Source organism: Musa acuminata, chromosome BXJ2-5 (genome assembly GCF_036884655.1).
Source record: "Musa acuminata AAA Group cultivar baxijiao chromosome BXJ2-5, Cavendish_Baxijiao_AAA, whole genome shotgun sequence".
Taxonomy (NCBI): Eukaryota; Viridiplantae; Streptophyta; class Magnoliopsida; order Zingiberales; family Musaceae; genus Musa; species Musa acuminata.
In genome coordinates, this window is record NC_088342.1 from 12,475,102 (window position 1) to 12,496,400 (window position 21,299).

Here is a 21,299-nt window from a genome sequence, read left to right on the forward strand (position 1 = left end):
TAGCAACTTTTACGATATGCAAGTTTTACTACATAGAAGCTAGCAAATTTAAAGATGTGCAAGTTGGCATATTTGCTTTTCTTTGCAATGTGCATGATAGTATTTATTTGTAATGTTCAAGATAGCAAATTGTACATCAGGCTAGCTAGCAAATTAAAGATGTTCAAGAAAACAAGCTCTTTCTTCTCTTTTGAGAAGTGTCATTTTTGCTTCCTTAGCAAAATACCAAACTAGCAAGAGACCATGTTTTACATGAGGCAAGCAAACAATTTGGAAGTGTTACATTTGTATCTTTTCTTTAGATGTGCAAGAAAGTAAGCAAGTTTTTACATTTTCTTGACTTGTGCAAGGTAGCTAATTTCTCTTTGATATGACCCTTTACATCAATTCAAGATAGCATATTAGCAACTCTTTCTCTCCCTTTGTCATTGGCAAAAAGAAAGGAAGATTCAAGTTATGAATATCAAAATAATAATTTTATCGTGAATATTTCATCACTGCATGCATAATACCAAATCATCATATATATTTTCAAAACATATAAACTCATCATTATATGCATGATTCCAAATCATCATTCATATCATTTCAATCATTGTTTCAATCATCACTATAACTCATCATGCACAAAATGTAAAATCATCTAACATGATACAAACATTTATTTTCAAAATATTTATCACTATTTTCATGTATGATACAATTTTTCATATTGAATATATCATCACAATAAAAAGCAATTGCATGCATAATTTCAAATCATAAATGTTTCAAATCATGATGGTATTAACTTGTCAAATTTCATCCTACCATTCATAATCATAACTTTTCATTTGTATGCATCAAAATAATATCAAGAGTATTTCATGCATAATTTTATATCACCACATAAGGAATATCAAGAAGAAAGTAATTGGGTGATACGATAAACATTTCATGAATACAAGGAATTGCGTAAAAATCATATCATGAAAGATTAGAACATGTGAATACCAAAAGACATGATTTCTTTTTGAAAAACCTACTCATAAATAATCAAAAGAAAATCTTAAGAGATCGATTAATGAAAAAATCTTGATTCATAATAAATCTTAATTTGTAAATATCACGGAATCAAGATCATGAATTTGGATAAAACTCATTTAAATTCAAATCGTCCAAATCATCAAAATCTCAACATTTCTTTCAAGAGATTCAAAATGGCATAAATAAGTTTATTGGTCTCTTAGGTAGAAATCAATAAAATAGAGAAAAAGAAAATTTTTAATAAAAAATTCTTTCCTCCTTTTGTTTCAACTTATTGATTGATTCCATACATGCCCTTTTTTTTTCTTTTGTTTTTTTTTAAATCCATGCATCATCGTTTAAAACGGAAAGATAAAAAATCATAAAAAAGTGCAACACATAATTCAAAAAAAAAAAAAATTAACTCATTACTTCAAGTCAAACATGATTTCATTTAATCAAAATTGAATAACTGCAAGACCAATAAATCATCATGTATAACAATCATCAAGTATGATAAAAACTTTTCAAAACGTTTATCATGATAAGGCATATAAGCCAAAGAAACTATTAAATATAAAGCATATTCATCAATGATGGTTTCATTGGGCATAAGGTATTTTCAAACAAAATCATTTTTTTATTTGTTGTAGTTATACATTTTTCTTTTTAGGTGAATCTATCTTTTCATGTTTAAATTTTTTAATTTTTCAAAGATGCTAAAAAGAAAAACATGATATAATTTTTGAAAAATAATTTTTTATTTCCTATTCCTACTATCTAAATTAAGCACTCATGAAAAACTTCAAGTAATTTCAAAATAATTCCAGAGAGTTGAGTTACTTACCTTATAGTCGAAGCCCGTCAAAGCCCAATTCGCCATTTCACCTTTGGAAGTTCTTGATTCATCCTTGGGTGCCTTCCTTTCCTTTGGCCTCTTCCTTCGTTCAAGTTCATTATTTATTTTAGATTTTTGTTTAATTAACTTATTAAGAGTTAGTGTTCGAAGTTCAAGTTCATCATTGTCCTCATCACTTGAGTCATCGCTCAAGTGGTATTCATTTGTCTAGAGTTCCAAATCCTTCCTATTCTTTGGAAGGTGGTTCAAGTGTTGATTGTGTTCATCATGTGTATTGCGCACCATTTCATATGTCATCAATGAGCCGATAAGTTCTTCAAGTGGAAAAATATTTAAATCTTTTGTTTCTTGTATTGCCATTACTTTTGATTCCCAAGCTTTAGAAAGTGATCGTAAAACTTTACTAACAAGTTCAAAATTCGAGAAACATTTGCCAAGAGCTTGTAAACCATTGACGACATCCGTAAAACGGGTGTACATGTCAACAATGGTTTCGCTCGGCTTCATTCGAAAAAGCTCGAAATCATGCATTAAAATGTTGATTTTCGAATCTTTAACTTTAGAAGTGCCTTCGTGTGTGATTTCAAGAGTGTGTCATATGTCAAAAGCTGTTTCGCACAAAGAAACCCGATTGAACTCATTTTTGTCCAAAGCGCAAAATAAGGCATTCATAGCTTTTGCGTTTAAAGAAAAATACTTCTTCTCCAAATCCGACCATTCGTTCATCGGTTTAGAGGGAAGTTGAAAACCATTTTCAATAATATTCCATAAATCCAAATTCATAGAAATCAAGAAAACTCTCATTCGAGTTTTCTAATAAGTGTCGTCCAATCCGTTAAACAACGGTGGACGAAAAACCGATAAGCTCTCTTAAAAGCCATGAAGAGCCATTTCACTTGGGTGGAAATCCGAAATGAGAAATACCGAGCTCTGATACCAATTGTTAGGATCGAAGCAGCACTAAGAGGGGGGGGTGAATTAGTGCAGCCGTAAAGTATGATAAACTTTTAACGATTTAAACACTTTCGAAAACTTCGTACGATAAAAGCAACGTTTCGTTTGAAACCGTTTCAATTGCATTTTAACTTGAAGGGATATGTAAGAAGGAGACAAAGAAGTAGAGCATCAAAGTGAAGATGTTTGTAGTAATATAAATGACAATAAGATAAACGCAAACCGATTTATAGTGGTTCGGTCATGCGACCTACATCCACTTTTGAAGCCTTCTTCGATGAGGCTCCCAACTTCCACTAGCAAATCACTTTGAAGGGGAAGGACAAATACCCCTTTTACAACCTTTTACAAGTGGTTCACTCTCTTACAAATTTTCAAAGAGAAAGAAGGAGGTGAACACTCAAGCAATTGAAAATAAAAACTTGCTAAAGATTTTGCTAAGACTTTTATCTCAATCTCTTGCTTCTCAAAGGTTGTATTCTCTACTGTGAAATGAGGGGTATTTATAGGCCCCAAGAGGATTCAAATTTAGGCTCCAAATTTTGAATTCTCTTGGGTTTCCGAGGCCGGCGGTGCCACGGCCGGTCGGTGGCGGTGCCACCGCCTGTCAGTGTATGACACTGACAGTGCACCGGCGGTGCCACCGCCGGACCTCTCAGGTGCTGGGCGGTGCCACCACTCAGTTCTCGGGTTCTGGGCAGTGCCACCGCCTAATCTGGCGGTGCCACCGCCTACACTATTTCAGCTCACTGGTTGGGCTCCAAACTTGGCCCCAAACCAGTCCGAATTCGGGCCCAATTGGTCCCTACTTGGGTTATAGGATTAACACCTAATCCTAACCCTAATTAACATGCTAACTACGAATTTAAAGACATTTCCTAAGCTATTACAAAGTCCGTAAGTCAAGACTTCTTCTGGCGAACTTCCGACGGTCTTCCGATAAACTCTCGGAAACCATTCTGCGGACTCCCGGCAAGCTCGTAGACTTCACGATTTAACCTTGGCGAGTTCCAACGAGCTTATTTGGCAAGCTTCGATCTTTCTCAGCGAGCTCTGCGAACTTCCAACGAACCTTCCGATGAGCTTCCGAAAAACCCTTCGGCAAGCTCCCTACTCATTCTCGGCTAGTTCCGGCAGCATTCCTGACGAACCTTCGGACTTCCGTCGAACTCTCGAACTCGCAACGAATCCTTCGCGCTTGACTCCAACACTTTGTTTCGCTTTATTTCTTTGTCGTTATCGTAGTTAATCCTGCACACACAAGCTAAAACTCTACTCCGATCTAGACAATTATTACAACGCGAATTGACATTCTGTTGCCCGGCACATCATTGGTTGGCGCTTCGTCCGATTCTTCTGCACATCGTCCTCTCTTGCGGCTTGTTGTGCAATCGGCGGTTGACCTCCACAACCCCGATATCCTTGGTGTAATTTCGCTCTCCTTGGCCCGATGCTCGACGTCCGAAGCCTTCTGTCGTCCAATATCCTAACGTGATCTCCTCCGGCGCAACGTCAATTCCTCCTGCGTCAACTGTCTAATCCTGATCGAGTAGACCTGCATCACTCAAAATGCTTTTAAACATCTAAACATAATCAATTAGTTTCATTATCAAAATCCGAGATTCAACAAAGGATTTGAAAATCAACGTTTTGATGCATGATTTTGAATTATTTCGGATGGAACCAAGTGAGACCATTGGAGACATGTACACCCGATTTACGGATGTTGTCAATGGTCTAAAAGTGCTTAGTAAAAGTTTTTCTAACTTTGAACTTGTTAACAAAATATTGAGATCTCTTCCAAAGAGTTGGGACCCTTAAAGTAACGACCATTCAAGAGGTCAAGGATTTGAATAATTTCCCTCTTGAAGAACTTATTGGATCATTAATGACCTATGAGATGGCTTACAATACTCATGAAGAGCTTGAGAACAACCTTCCAAAGAACAGGAAGGATTTTATACTTAGAACAAATGAAGACCACTCGAATGAAAGCTCAAGTGATGATAATCTTGAACTTCTCACTCTAAAATTTAAAAGGTTAATTAAAGAATAAAAATGAACTTTAAAAGAAGTTGCTAAAGAAGAAGAGAGCACTCAAGATGGCTTGGAATGAATTGAGTTTATCTGAAGATAAAGAACAAACCAACAAAGGCGAGGCGGCAAACTATGCCTCAACGACTTTCAACAATGAGGTAACCAAAACCCCTTTGCTTTATTTTGAAATTACATAATGCATTTCATGAGTTATTTTTAAATTAGTTTAGAAAAATTATATATAATTTTTTTTAAATTACATGATGTAATAAAAAAATTGGGATCATGTTAGTAATTTTGAAAATAATCATGACAACTACATGTTTTATGATAAAGAAATAAAAATGTTAAAAATATAATGCTTGTACACCTAATAAGATTAATTTTATGTATGTTTTAAGAAGCAATAATGTGTATCTCAATGATTTCCATATTGCTCCTTGATAATGATTTTGATTGAAAATGCCTTATGTTCAATGAAATCATGCTTGATGTTTTAATGATGTAATAAAAATGTTAAAAGGTTTAGTACAATACTTGATGATTTTATTTTATGCATGAGATTTTGAAGTTATACATGATGACTTTTGTGATTTATTAATCTTAATGATTTTTGTGATAAATCTTGTACTTTTGTTTTAAACATTGATGTATATTTTTATTTGGCATAAAAAAACTTAGGCATACTTGTATGAAACAAACAACTTAAAATGAAACATCTCTGTCTTATTGATTTTTCGATAAAAGATTTATGACTCCAAGTATATTATGCTTTTTTGAAGAATCTCTTAGACTATGAAAATAATTTGAATTTGAATGAGTTTTATTGAAATCATAATTTCTTGAGACTTATAACATGAAATCTTTTATGAATCAAGATCTCTTATTTGATCTCTCATGTTTCGCTTTGTCATTTACGAAAGAGGAAAATAATCCAATTCATGATCTTGATTTCTCATTATTCGATACTTGAGATTTTTCTGTGAATCAAGATCTTGTATTTGATCTTCTATGCTTCTTCTTGTCATTCACTAAAGAAGAAAATTTTGCAAATGAATCATGAATTTTTCAGAATTATAAATAATCTTTTTTGAATTTAGACATTATGCATGAATCAAGTTCTTATGTGAATCTATTTACGTTACCTTCATTGAATTTTCTGAAAAGTGATTTTGATGATGATTTTGGATCTATTTTCATATGACTAATGAGATGATATATCTAACTAAATCATTTATTGTATTTACGACTTGTAATATATTCAACATGAAACATCTTTTTTTATGCACGTATGATTCACTCTTTTAAGAGAATATTTATCAAATCGTGATAAGATGAGATTCTCTTTATATAAATCAAGATTTTTCATTAATTGTCCTCTTACGATTCTTCTTGATATTTTCTTAAGAAGAGATTTTCTATATGAATCTTGAGAATTCTCATTCATGATAGGATGCAATATAATTTGACATTTTGATACCATCATGATTTGAAATATTTATGATTTAGAATAATGCATGCAATACTATGATTTATTGCTAAAATGATGTATCATGAATGCTTGAGTATCATGTATGATATGCCCATAGTGATGATTGATTTATTTCTGGTATCATGCATAAAGTAAGGATGATATGTAAGGTTTTAAAATTATGTATGTTTTAATTTGAAACTATAATGATACACAAACATATTGAAATAAGAATGATACTTTACATTTGTCATAATTTGAAATTTGTTAAAACGGAAAAGAATTATAATATTGTATTCTTCCCTTCTATTTTACAATGACATAGGGGGAGCAAAGCTTGCCAGCTTGCTATCTTGTGCTCTTTTTCAAAAACTTGCTAACCTTCATACTTCAAAGAGAAGTAACACTTGCCAAATTTCTAGCTTGTATGTTGTAAAATGATGTAAAATTTTGCTAGATTGCGCTATGTAAAGGAAGCAAAAAATTGCACTTCTCAAAAGAGAAAAACATACTATCTTACAAATTTAATGGAAGTTTGCTAGTTTGCTAGCTAGCTTGCATACATCAAGAAGAAGCAAAAAGTTGCTAGTTTGCACATCATAAAGAAAAGCAAAAAAACTTGCTCATCTCAAAAGATGTAAAAATTTTGTTAACTTTCATATGTTTAAAATTTGTTAGCTTGTATGTTCCAAAATTATGTAAAACTTATTAAATTTGCTAGCTTGCAAATTAAATGGAGAAAAAATTGCTAGAAATGTAAAATGCTAGCTTGTACATTTCAAGTAGATGCAAAAACATGCTATCTTGCATATATCAAAAGGTATAACAATTTTACAAAAAACTTGCTAGCTTGCATGATAATAAATGCAATGATTTGAAATTATGTCCAAAAAACTGGCTATATGTACTTTTCCTTTTTGTTGATGATAAAGGGGGAGAAGAATGATGATATGAGGATCATACATAGTAGGATGTAATATACTTTGATATTTTGATACCATGACGATTTGAATGATGCATGCAATGTAATGATAAGTATATAATGTGTTGCAAATATTCATGACGAAAGATTTCTTTGACTTGAATTCAATTTAAATTCAAGGTTCTATCAATATGGCCTATTGATAGGGAGAGTTTGTTTAAACTCCATCATCAATTGGTTTTCATCATCAAAAAGGGAGAGATTGTTGAATCTCATATTTTGATGATGAAACCAATTGATAGTGTTTATCTAATATGTGTTTAAGTAATGCAGGACTAGCTTCGATCAGAAGAGGCAAATCGATTAAAGTAGGAGGAGTCAGATGTTGGGCCGGAGTAAACATGTCAGAAGATTGGACGTCGAGCCGGAGGATTGGTCGACGTGTCGGCAGAAGCCTTCGGTCTGTAAATTCAGGCATTGGGCTAAGAAGATCGGACATTGCACCAAGGAGATCAGATGTTATGAGAAGACAACATGCTGATTGGGCCATATGCCGAAAGGAGAGGACGATGCGCCGAAGGATCGGACGAAGCGCTGAAAAAACTAATGACATATCGGACAACATAAGATTCACTTGTAATCGATTATGTTTAAATTGAGTTAGTTTAGAGTCTAATTGAGTTGGTTTATAATGTAACTAGGCTAACTCAATTAGAGGCCAATTGGGTCTAAGTTTGGGTTGTGTTGGGCTAAGTGAAAGACCCAAACAATGACCCAACAAGTGGCACCGTCGTGGCATAGTCTCCGAGACTATGTCAAGTGATGGTACCACCAGTCTGGGCAGTGGTACCACTAGTCTGAGTGGTGGTACCGCCCAGACACAGTCTTCCAGGTGATGGTACCGCCCAGCACAAAGTGGTTGTATTGCTTAGGACTCGGGAAACCTAGGATGAGACCTTTTCAGGCTCCAAGTTTGAATCCACTTGAGGCCTATAAATACAAGCACAAAGAATTTAAAAGTGAGAAAACACTGTAGTAATCAGTTGAGAGATCCCCTCCTCTAATTCTAAGTTTAGAATTCTATTTAGAGATGAGTGAGTGCTTGTAAAAGGTTGTCTCTTAAACCTATAAAAAGGATAAGGGGGGTGTAAAAAGGTAGTTGGTCTTCGCCCATTGAAGGAAGACCATTAGTGGATGCCGGTGGCCTCGACGGAAGAGGAATTAGTGGAGTGGATATCGGTCATGACGACCAAACCACTATAAATTGGTTTACATTTTGTTTTTAGCAATTTAGCTTTACTACAAACTGCTTTACCTTCTTATTGTTGTCATTATGCTCTCATACTCTTTCAAGTTAATATCTTTACGAAACGGTTTTCGTCGGAATCAGATTTTTATCGTACGAAGTTTATAAAATCAACATACTTTTTTCGCTGCACTAATTCACCCCACCCTCTTAGTGCCGACTCGTTCCTAACAAATAAGAGATTATTAGGTAAAGGCCTACTAATCGAAAAGGCTTCGGTAATTGGATGGAGATCCAATACCAATAGGGCAGGATCCATTAAGGTTAACTACGGACCTCTATAAATAGGAGGGAACTAAAGGCCCATAGGCTGGGGCTTCTTAGTTACCACCTCCTATTCCTCTCTCCCCTTCTTCGCCTAAGATAGAAGGCCTAGAGATTTGAGGAGCATCGTTGTAGCCCTATTGTGTGGATCACCACTAGAGAGGAGGATGCTTGACCTCCTTCATCCTCTCTAACAGATCTATAGGGATTCAGGGATATACGATCTCCCTAAGTAATATAACTATCTCTTACATGATTTTTTGTATTACAGGTTTTGTGCACCAATCTTCGCACGACGATAAATACCTTTTAGGAAATTTAGGATTTTTATTTTCTGTTCTTCTACTGCACATTGGATGTCGCCCCTAGATTTCCCAACAATTGGTTTATCTGGCGCTTCGTCTGACCCTTCGGTGCATCGTCCTCTCCTTCGATATATTACGTAATTAGCATGTTATGTTCCCACAACATCCGATCTCCTTAGCGTAATGTCCGATCTTCTTGGCCCAATGCCCAAACTCATGGCACAAAGCCTTCTACCGACATGTCGACTGATTCTTCGGCTCAACGTCCAATTTTCTAACATGTTCTACTTCCGCCCAACATTGATTCTTCCTGCTTTAATCAAATTGTCTCTCCATGATCGAAGCTAGTCCTACGTCACTCAAAACACATATTAGATCACAAACTTATCAATTGATTTCATTATCCAAATCCGAGATTCAACAGATGAGTGATAGAAAGAACCTCTTGATTGCTAGTAAAAATTATTTCTCTTGGGTGTTAAGCCAAACGAGAAAATCTTTTACTCTGATACCAACTGTTAGGACTAAAATTGGCACTAAGAGGAGGGGTGAATTAGTGCTTACAATAAAAACATCGATGATTTAGAAAAACTATTTCGATAAAGCTCGTATTGGAAATGATATTGAAAGTATGCTTGAAGTAAATGTAATAAGCAATTAAAACATAGAACAATAGTAATGAAGAGTAGAAAGAGAGTGCACACCAAATTTATAATGGTTCGGTCATCTTGACCTACGTCCACTCTTGATTCTTCTTCCGTCGAGGCCATCGGCATACACTAACAATCTTCCCTTAATGAGCGAAGACCAACTACCCTCTTAGAACTCTTTCTTCTTTTCATAGGTTTAGGAGACAACCTTTACAAGCCTCACACCTCCCTTAGAATGATCACAAAGCTAAAGAAGGAGGATGACACTTAGTACTTTTTCAACACCTTTATAACCTAAAATCTCAAGACTTTTGTTCACACTTTTGTACTCTTTCATGCAGAAAAGAGTGTGGTATTTATAGGCCCCAACGACTTCAAAAATAGAGCTAAAAAGTGTCTCATCCCGGGTTTCTAGGTACTAACAATACCACCGCTTGTAGATTGATACTGGGTGGTACCACTACTTGATAGAGCCTCGAAGACTGCTAGCGGTACCACCGCCCAAACCACTTGGAAGGCTGAGCCTCAAGTGATTCCACCTCCTAGTCTAGGCGGTGTCACCGCCTAACATGGCTCCAAGTGGCTGAATGGGCCATCCAACCGACCCAATTCAGCCTTGTTTAGGGACCAATTAGCCCATAATTGAGTTAGTAAGATTTTTCCCAAAGCTAACTCAAATTAAAGTCCTAACTATGATAGTTAAGACTAATACAATTACGATACAAGCAATATAAGTTATCTGGCACATCAATTATTCAACTGAACTCTCTATGAACTTCCGGTGGACACTCGACGATCTTCCGACGAGCTTTCGGTGAACTCCCAATGAACTTCCGGCGAGCTTTCGATGAACTCCCCATGAGCTTTCGGTGAACTCTCGGCAAACTTCTGATGAGCTTTCATTGCATTATCTGATCCTTCAATGTATTCCCGGATTCATCTAGCCCAATTCTCAATCATTGACTCCGGTCCAACATTCGATGCTTCGTTAATTGTTTTGACTTTTTCACGATCGTAGTTAGTCTTATATCACTTATCTCAACATATGGATTAGATCGTTAATTCATCAATTGATTTCTTCATCAGAATCTGAGATTCAACATATCTAACAGTGTGTGATTTCTCCTCTCAGATACACCATTGAACTAAGGTGTATAAGGAGGTGTCTATTGGGACAGAATCTCATGGTCCTTGAGAAACTGAGTGAACTCTAGACTCAAATACTCACCTCCTCGATCTGATCGAAAAGTCTTGATACTCTTTCTAGTCTAGTTTTTCACTTCATTCTTATACTCCTTGAATTTTTTGAAGGTCTTAAACTTACACTTCGTTAAGTATATATGTCTATACCTTAAGAAATCGTTAGTAAAAGTAATGAAGTAGGAGTAACCACCTATGGCATGAGTTGACATAAGACCGCATACATCACTATGTATGAGTTTCAACAACTCAGTGGTTCTCACTCCAATTTCACTAAATGGAGAGTTAGTCAATTATTCATGAAAGCAAGGCTCGCAAGTTGCATATGACTCACAGTTGAATGGATCTAGGTATCCATCCTTTAGCAACTTTTGAATCCTTCCCTCATGGATATGACCTAGCCTACAATGTTATAGGTATGCATTGTTTACCTCATCTCGTTTCTGTTGAATCTCATATTTTGATGATGAAATCAATTGATAATTATGTTTATGTTTAACTGCATTTTGAGTGTTGCAGGTCTACTCGATCAGGATTAGACAATTAAGACAGGAGGAATTGACGTTGCGCCGGAGGAGATCACGTTAGGATATTGGATGGCAGAAGGCTTCGAACGTCGGGCATCGGGCCAAGAGTGGAATTGCGCCAAGGATATCGGTGTTGCGGAGGTCAACCGCCAATTGGGCAACAAGCCGCAAGAGAGGACGATGCGCCGAAGAATCGGACGAAGCGCCAACCAATGACGTGACGAGCAACAGAATGTCAATTCGCTTTATAATAATTGTCTAGATCGGAGTAGAGTTTTTGCTTGTGTGTGCAGAATTAACTACGATAACGACGAAGACATAAAGCAAAACAAAGTGTTGGAGTCAAGCACGAAGGATTCATTGCGAGTTCAAGAGTTCGACGGAAGTCCGAAGGTTCGTCGAGAATGCTGCCGGAACTAGCCGAGAATGAGTAGGGAGCTTGCTGAAGGATTTTTCGGAAGCTCGCTAGAAGGTTCGTTGAAAGTTCGTGGAGCTCGCCGAGAAAGATCGGAGCTTGCCGAAGAAGCTCGTTGGAACTCGTCAAGATCAAATCGTGAAGACTAGGAGCTTGCCGAGAGTCCGCAGAATGGTTTCCGAGAGTTTATCGGAAAACCGTCGGAAGTTCGCCGGAAGCTCGCCAGAAAAAGTCTTGACTTACGGACTTTGTAATAGCTTAGAAAATGTCTTTAAATTTGTAGTTAGCATGTTAATTAGGGTTAGGATTAGGTGTTAATCTTATAACCCAAGTAGGGGTCAATTGGGCCCGAGTTCGGACTGGTTTGGGCCAAGTTTGGAGCCCAACCAATGAGCTGAATTGGCCTAGGCGGTGGCACTACCTAGGCCGAGTGGTGGCACCGCCCAGCACCCGAGAGCTGGGCGGTGACACCACCTGGGCTAGGCGGTGGCACCGCTAGCATCGGGAACATAAGAGAATTCAAATTTTTGGAGCCCAAATTTGAATCCTCTTGAGGCCTATAAATACCCCTCAAGTCTCAACTGAGAATACAACTTCTTGAGCAGCAAGTGATTAAGAGAAAAGTCTTAGAAGAGTCTTTGCTAGTCTTGTTTTCAATTTGCTAGTGTTCACCTCCTTCTTTCTTGCTGAAAATCTGTAAGAGAGTGAACCACTTGTAAAAGTTGTAAGAGGGGTATTTACCCTTCCCTTTCAAGAGATTTGCTAGTGGAAGGTGGGAGCCTCATCGAAGAGGGGCCTCGCAAGTGGATGTAGGTCATTTGACCGAACCACTATAAAATCGGCGTAATCTCTGGTTTGCATTTACTTATTGTCATTTATATTACTGCAAACCAGTTGCACTTTAATGCTATACTGCTTTGTCTCCGTCTTATTTATCTCTTCAAGTTAAAACGCAATCGAAACGGTTTTAAATGAAAACGTTGCTTTTATCGTACGAAGTTTCCGAAAAGTGTTTAAATCGTGAAAAGTTTATCGCACTTCACCGCTGCACTAATTCACTCCCCCCTCTTAGTGCCGCTCCGATCCTAACAATTGGTATCAGAGCCCGGTATTTCTCATTTCGGATTTACACCCGAGAGAAATTGCTCTTTATGGCTTTCAAGAGGGCTTGTCGGTCTTTCGTCCACCATTGTTTAACGGATTGGACTACACTTATTGGAAAACTCGAATGAGAGTTTTCTTGATTTCTATGGATTTGAATTTATGGCACATTGTCGAAAATGGATTTGAAATATCTTCTCTCCCAATGAACCATTGGAATGATTTGGAGAAGAAGATGTTTTCTTTAAACGCAAAGGCTATGAATGCCTTAATTTGCGCTTTGGACAAAACTGAGTTTAATCGGATTTCAATGTGCGAAACGACTTTTGATATTTGGCGAACACTTGAAATCACGCACGAGGGAACTAGTAGAGTCAAAGACTCGAAAGTTAACATTTTATTGCATGATTTTGAGCTTTTTCAAATGCAACCAAGCGAGACTATAGGCGACATGTACACCCGTTTCACGGATGTCGTCAATAATCTAAGAGTTCTTGGTAAATCTTTTTTGAATTTTGATCTCGTAAGCAAGATCTTAAGATCTCTTCCAAAAAGGTGGGATTCTAAAATAACCGCAATACAAGAAACAAAAGATTTAAATATTTTTCCACTTGAAGAGCTAATTGGTTTGTTGATGACATATGAAATGGTGCACAATGCACATGATGAACAAAATCACCTTCCAAAGAACAGGAAGGATTTGGAACTCCAGAGAAATGGATACCACTTGAGCAATGACTCAAGTGATGAGGACAATGATGAACTTGAACTTCGAACACTAAATCTTAATAAGTTTATTAAACAAAAATCTAAAATAAACAATGAACTTGAACGGAGGGAGAGGCCAAAGAAGAGGAAGGCAACCAAGGATGAATCAAGAACTTCCAAAGGTGAAACGGAGAATTGGGCTTTGATGGGCTTCGACTACAAGATAAGTAACTCAACTCTCTTGAATTATTTTGAAATTACTTGATGTTTTCCATGATGCATTTTCTCTTTTCTTTGGAATAATTATTTTTCTTGAAATTGTATGTTTTATGTTAATAGAATAAAATGTTAGATTTAAATAATCATATATATGTGCTTGAGAAGCAAGAATGTGTATTTTGATGATTTCCATATTAACTTTCAATGATGATGCATGGTTCTTATATGGAAGGCTTGATGATATTTTTTTTAAACCTTGTCTTTGGTTTTCAAACATGATGTATGTTTTTGACATAAGAACAAAACTTGAGCATGCTAATATAAAGTCAATCACATAAATTAAAACTAAAGAAGTTTTAGTTATCTATAAGAATCATTCAAAATTATGTTCAATGAAACCATTGCATAATGATGTAATGAAAATATTAAACATTTTGAAACCATGTTTTAGTGTCATGCATAATGATCATGCTTAATAAATTTCAAAATTATGCATATGAATCTTGTGATTTATGGATTATTGATTTTTACCATAATGAAAGTGCCTTATTAATCTTTGTTGTAATAAATCTTACACTTTCGGTTTTAAACATTATACATGTTTTTATTTGGTATAAGTGAAATAAAATCATATGAATTGAAACAACTAAAAAGAGGAAAATATTTTTTCCTTGAAAAATTATTTTTCTCTATCCTATTGATCTTGATGTTTATTATGATAAATCTATGTATACCATTTTGAATCTCTTGAAAGTAATGTTGATATTTTGATGATTTTGATGATTTAAATTTGAAATGAGTTTTATCAAAATCATGATATTGATTTCTTGGAATAACATGAGATTACCTTTGATGATCATTTTGATTCATGGATTTTTGGATTCATGACTCGGTCTTACATTTGTTTATGAGATGGTTGAAATCTTTGTACGTTTGAATTCTTCCCTTCTTTCAATTTATGCATGTTATATGTTAAAGATTTAAAACCATGTTTTGGTATCATGCATATCTAAGAAATATTGATGTGATAAATTGAATAAGTTGAAAATGAATGATGATTTTTCTCTTGAATATAACTTGTGATATTTTTTTATATAAATCATCATTTTGATTTTTTGACATTCGATACATGAGATTTTATTATAAATCAAAATTTCTCATTAATCGATCTTCTACGATTTTACTTGATATTCTCTTGAGATTAGATTTTCTAAATGAATCATGATTTTTCCTTGTGAGTTCTTGGAGTTATTACTTGATTTTTATTTTAAAACAAGATCTCTTCTTTGTATTCCTATGATTTTTCTTGATATTTTATTTAAAGAAGATATTTACTATATGAATCATATCTTTTGGTATTCAAATGATTTTATCCTTCATGACATGATTTCTTTGTATTTATGGTTTGCATGGCTTGAAATGTTTTGGTATAATGCATGCAATGATGAAATATTCATAAAGTTAAAATGATGTATGCAATATTTATGATAATGATGTACATGATGTATTTATTGCATATGATGTGTATCATGAATGCTTTAAATGATGAATGTTTGGTATCATGATCAACATGTTGATAAATGCTTAAAAATTTTAATGTTTGAGTATCATGTATGATATGCTTATTAATGATGATTGATTTATTTTTCGGCATCGTGCATGAAAAATAAGGTTATTGAAATTGTGTATGTTTTAATTTGAATATATAATGATGCACAAATAAGAATGATACTTACCTTTGTCATAATATGAAAATTGATATAAGGGTCTTCCCTTCTTTTTGACAATGACAAAGGGGGAGCAAGAATTTCTAGCGTGGACATCATGAAAAGAGGCAAACTAACTAGCTTGCACAATTCAAGATGAAAGCAAAAAATTGCACTTCTCAAAAGAGAAGATGCAAATGTAACATTTGCCAAATTGTTTGCTTGCCTCATGTAAAATATTATCTCTTGCTAGTTTGGCAATTTTTGCTAGCTTGTATATTGTGAAACTTACATATCGTAAAAATTGCTAGCTTGTAGTCTAAAGAGAAGCAAAAAGTTGCTATCTCAAAAGAAGCAAATGTGCTATCTTGCCTATCTTAAGAGGCAAAAATGCTAACTTGCACATCTAGCAAAACTTGACAAATTTGCATATTTTAAGAAGCAAGAGTTGCTTTCTTGAACATCTCAATATTGCTAGCTTGCATGATATAGAACTTGCTATCTTGAACATTACCAAAAAGTGCTATCTTGTATGCTGTAAAACATGCATATCTAAAACTTGATAGCTTGAATGTCCTAAGCATGATGCATTACTTGCTAAATTTTCTAGCTTCAAAACTGCATGATGATAAAACTTAATATTATGTTTTTCATGCAATGAGTTGAACTTATATTACAAACACAAAGAATAGTTGTACTTCTCCTTTATGTTGATGACAAAGGGGGAGAAGTATGTTGATGACATGATATGCATAAGTCTATGCATGAGTTCACAATGACGTGTTGCAAGTATTCATGATGAATATTGCAATGACTTGAATTTAGTTTGAATTCAAGGTTCTATCAATATGGCATATTGATAGGGGGAGTTTGTTTAAACTTCGGGAGTCAAGTTTAACTCCGTCATCAATTGGTTGTCATTATCAAAAAGGGGAGATTGTTGAATCTCGTATTTTGATGATGAAACCAATTGATAATTATGTTTATGTTTAACTGCATTTTGAGTGTTGCAGGTCTACTCGATCAGGATTAGACAATTAAGGCAGGAGGAATTGACGTTGCGCCGGAGGAGATCACGTTAGGATATTGGATGGCAGAAGGCTTCGAACGTCGGGCATCGGGCCAAGAGCGAAATTGCGCCAAGGATATCGGCGTTGCAGAGGTCAACCACCGATTGGGCAACAAGCCGCAAGAGAGGACGATGCGCTGAAGAATCGGATGAAGCGCCAACCAATGACGTGCCGAGCAACAGAATGTCAATTCGCTTTATAATAATTGTCTAGATCGAAATAGAGTTTTTGCTTGTGTGTGCAAGATTAACTACGATAACGACGAAGACATAAAGCAAAACAAAGTGTCGGAGTCAAGCACGAAGGATTCATTGCGAGTTCAAGAGTTTGACGGAAGTCCGAAGGTTCGTCGGGAATGCTGCCGGAACTAGCCGAGAATGAGTAGGGAGCTTGCCGAAGGATTTTTCGGAAGCTCGCCAGAAGGTTCGTTGGAAGTTCACGGAGCTCGCCGAGAAAGATCGGAGCTTGCCGAAGAAGCTCGTTGGAACTCGTCAAGATCAAATCGTGAAGACTATGAGCTTGCCGGGAGTCCGCATAATGGTTTCCGAGAGTTTATCGGAAAACCGTCGGAAGTTCGCCGGAAGCTCGCCGGAAAAAGTCTTGACTTACGGACTTTATAATAGCTTAGAAAATATCTTTAAATTCATAGTTAGCATGTTAATTAGGGTTAGGATTAGGTGTTAATCTTATAACCCAAGTAGGGGTCAATTGGGCCCGAGTTCGGACTGGTTTAGGCCAAGTTTGGAGCCCAAGCAGTGAACTGAATTGGCCTAGGCGGTGGCACCGCCTAGGCCGGGCGGTGGCACCGCCCAGCACCCGAGAGCTGGGCGGTGACACCACCTGGGCTGGGCGGTTGCACCGCCCAGCACCCGAGCACTGGGCGGTGGCACCGCCAACATCGGGAACATAAGAGAATTCAAATTTTTGGAGCCCAAATTTGAATCCTCTTGAGGCCTATAAATACCCCTCAAGTCTCAACTGAGAATACAACTTCTTGAGCAGCAAGTGATTAAGAGAAAAGTCTTAGAAGAGTCTTTGCTAGTCTTGTTTTCAATTTGCTAGTGTTCACCTCCTTCTTTCTTGCTGAAAATCTGTAAGAGAGTGAACCACTTGTAAAAGTTGTAAGAGGGGTATTTACCCTTCCCTTTCAAGAGATTGCTAGTGGAAGGTGGGAGCCTCATCGAAGAGGGGCCTCGCAAGTGGATGTAGGTCATTTGACCGAACCACTGTAAAATCGGCGTAATCTCTGGTTTGCATTTACTTATTGTCATTTATATTACTGCAAACCAGTTGCACTTTAATGCTATACTGCTTTGTCTCCGTCTTACTTATCTCTTCAAGTTAAAACGCAATCGAAATGGTTTTAAACGAAAACGTTGCTTTTATCGTACGAAGTTTCCGAAAAGTGTTTAAATCGTGAAAAGTTTATCGCACTTCACCGCTGCACTAATTCACCCCCCCCTCTTAGTGCCGCTCCGATCCTAACAGTTTCCTCTTAAACTCACTTACATTCATGATATGTGAAGTAGTGTCTAACAAAAACAAACCATTATGCAATATTCCTTTCGTGATGATCTTATCATCTGAATATATTGAACAACCATTATTCTTAAAAACTAATTTATATCTGTTAGGATCGGAGCGGCACTAAGAGGGGGGGGTGAATTAGTGCAGCGGATTAAAACTTCGATTTTAACAAAATCTTTCGTACGTTAAGAATGAAACTTGAGAAATTTAACTTGAAGGCGTATTCTTAAAGTTGCGCAGCAAGAGTAATAAGGAACTAAAGCAGTAAGAAGATTTGCAGTAATGTAAATGACAATAATAAAAAGCAAACCAGAGATTACGCCGATTTTTAGAGTGGTTCGGTCAAATGACCTACTCCACTTGCGAGGCCCCTCTTCGATGAGGCTCCCACCTTCCACTAGCAAGTCTCTTGAAATGGAAGGGTAAACACCCCTCTTACAACCTTTTACAAGCAGCTCAACCTCTTACAAATTTTCAATAAGAAAGAAGGAGGAGAACTCTCTAGCAAATTGAAAACAAGGCTTGCTAAGACTTTCTAAGACTTTTCTCTCAATCAAAATGCTTCTCAAAAGTTGTAACCTCAGCTGAGATTTGAGGGGTATTTATAGGCCTCAAGAGGATTCAAATTTTGGGCTCCAAAATTTGAATTCTCTTAGGGTTCCCGGTGCTGGCGGTTCCACCGCCCAGCCAGGCGGTGCCACCGCCCAGGGCTCGGGTGCTGGGCGGTGCCACCGCCCAGCCAGGAGGTGTCACCGCTTGGCTCTCGGGTGGTGGGCGGTGCCACCGCCCAGCTAGGCGGTGCCACCGCCTACAGTGTTTTCAGCCCGACTACAGTGTTTTCAGCCCGACTACAGTGTTTTCAGCCACTTGTTGGGCTTCAATCTTGGCTCTCTAGTTCGCTGGTTTAGCCTAAACCAACTCTGACTTTGGGCCCAGTTGGCCCCTAACCAGGATATAGGATTATCTCTTAATCCTAATCCTAATTACAAGTGGACTACATAACCAAAACACATCCTAAGCAAATTTTCAACCGCGAACGTCGAGTCTTGTTCTGGCGAGCTTTCCGACGAACTTTCTGCCGACGGGCTTCTAGCAAGCTCCCGAACTTGTGATGACTTTAATGAGTAGCCGAGCCTTCTCGGTGATCTCCGTGAACCTCCGACGATCTCTTCGGCGAACTTCCGAAAATTCCGACAGGTTCCCGATTTCTTCTCGGTTGGTTCTGGCAGCATCTCCGACGATTCTTCGGACTCTTAAACGTCCATCGAACTTGACTCCGGTATTCTCGCTTTGTGTTTTTTGGTTATCGTAGTTAATCCTGCACACACAAGCAAACACTCTACTCCGATCTAGACAATTATTATAACGCAAATTGACATTCTGTTGCCCGGCACGTCATTGGTTGGCGCTTCATCCGATTCTTCGGTGCATCGTCCTCTCTTGCAGCTTGTTGCCCAATCGGCGGTTGACCTCCGCAACCCCGATATCCTTGGCGCAATTTCGCTCTCCTTGGCCCGATGCCCGACGCCCGAAGCCTTCTGCCATCCAATATCCTGACGTGATCTCCTCCGACGCAACGTCAATTCCTCCTGCGTTAATTGTCTAATCCTGATCGAGTAGACCTGTATCACTCAAAATGTAGTCAAACATTTAAACACAATCAATTAGTTTCATCATCAAAATCCGAGATTCAACAATCTCCCCCTTTTTGATGATGACAACTAATTGATGACTAACGGAGTTAACCTTAACTCCCCGGAGTTTAACTAAACTCCCCCTATCAATATGCCATTGATAGAACACTTGGATTATCCCAAATCCAAGTAACATTCATCACATGTTATGAAAAACATTTAAACTATCATGCAAATATATAAAATATTTAATTCAATGCATGAAGTCATCAATATACTTCTCCCCCTATGTCATCAACAAAAAGGAGAAGTAGCTACTCTTATGTGTTTATTATATGGGTTCAAACCATTGCATGAAAAACATAATATTAAATTTTTATCATCATGCAATTTTGAAGATAGAAAATTTAGCAAGTAATGCATCATGCTTGGGACATTCAAGCTATCAAGTTTTAGATATACAAGTTTTACAGCATATAAGATAGCACTTTTGGTAATGTTCAAGATAGCAAGTTCTACATCATGCAAGCTAGCAATATTGAGATGTTCAAGAAAGCAACTCTTGCTTCTTGAAATATGCAAATTGTAAGCTAGCAAATTTTTGCTTCCTTTGCAATGTTTGAGCTAGCAATTTTGCTTCCGTTGCAAAGTGCAAGTTAGTATGTTTTGCATCTTGAGATAAACAAGATTGTATTTTTGGTATGCAAATTTATAATATACAAGCTATCAACTTTTGCACATAAAAAGTTAGCAAAATTTTACATCTTTTGAGATGTGCAAGATGGACTATTTTGCCTCTTTTCAAATTGTGCAAGCTAGCAAATTTGCTATCTAGCAAGTTTTGCTCCCCCTTTGTCAGTGTCAAATAGAAGGGAATAACAATACAATCATGTAATTCATTTCTCTTTACTATAATATTCAAATCATGATAAGGGTAAATAATAAAGATGAAAAATGAATGTCAAAAGACATATAACATTTTTGACAAATTTCTTCTTTTGTAGATAGAAAACATGATAGGAAACAATCTTGATTCAAAAAGAAAACTCAAGTTATAAATTATCAAGATGTCAAGTAGCATGTCATGGTTTACAAAAACAAGTTTCTTGCTAGTTAATAGCAAAAAGAATCTCAATTCATGCATATAAAATCTTATGATTCACATAGAACATCTCCTCTTTTATAAAACGAGAGAATCATGATGAAGAATCTTGATTTACATAGAGTTTCAAAATATAATTATCAATATCATGAATACTAAAAGACCATGAAAATTTTGATAAATATCCTTTTAAATAGAAAACAAACTTGATTCATTCAATAGAAAATTGTGAGAAATCAAGATCATGATTTCAATAAAATCCATTAAATTCAAATCATTTTCATAATCTATGAGATTCATAAAAATAATACAAATAG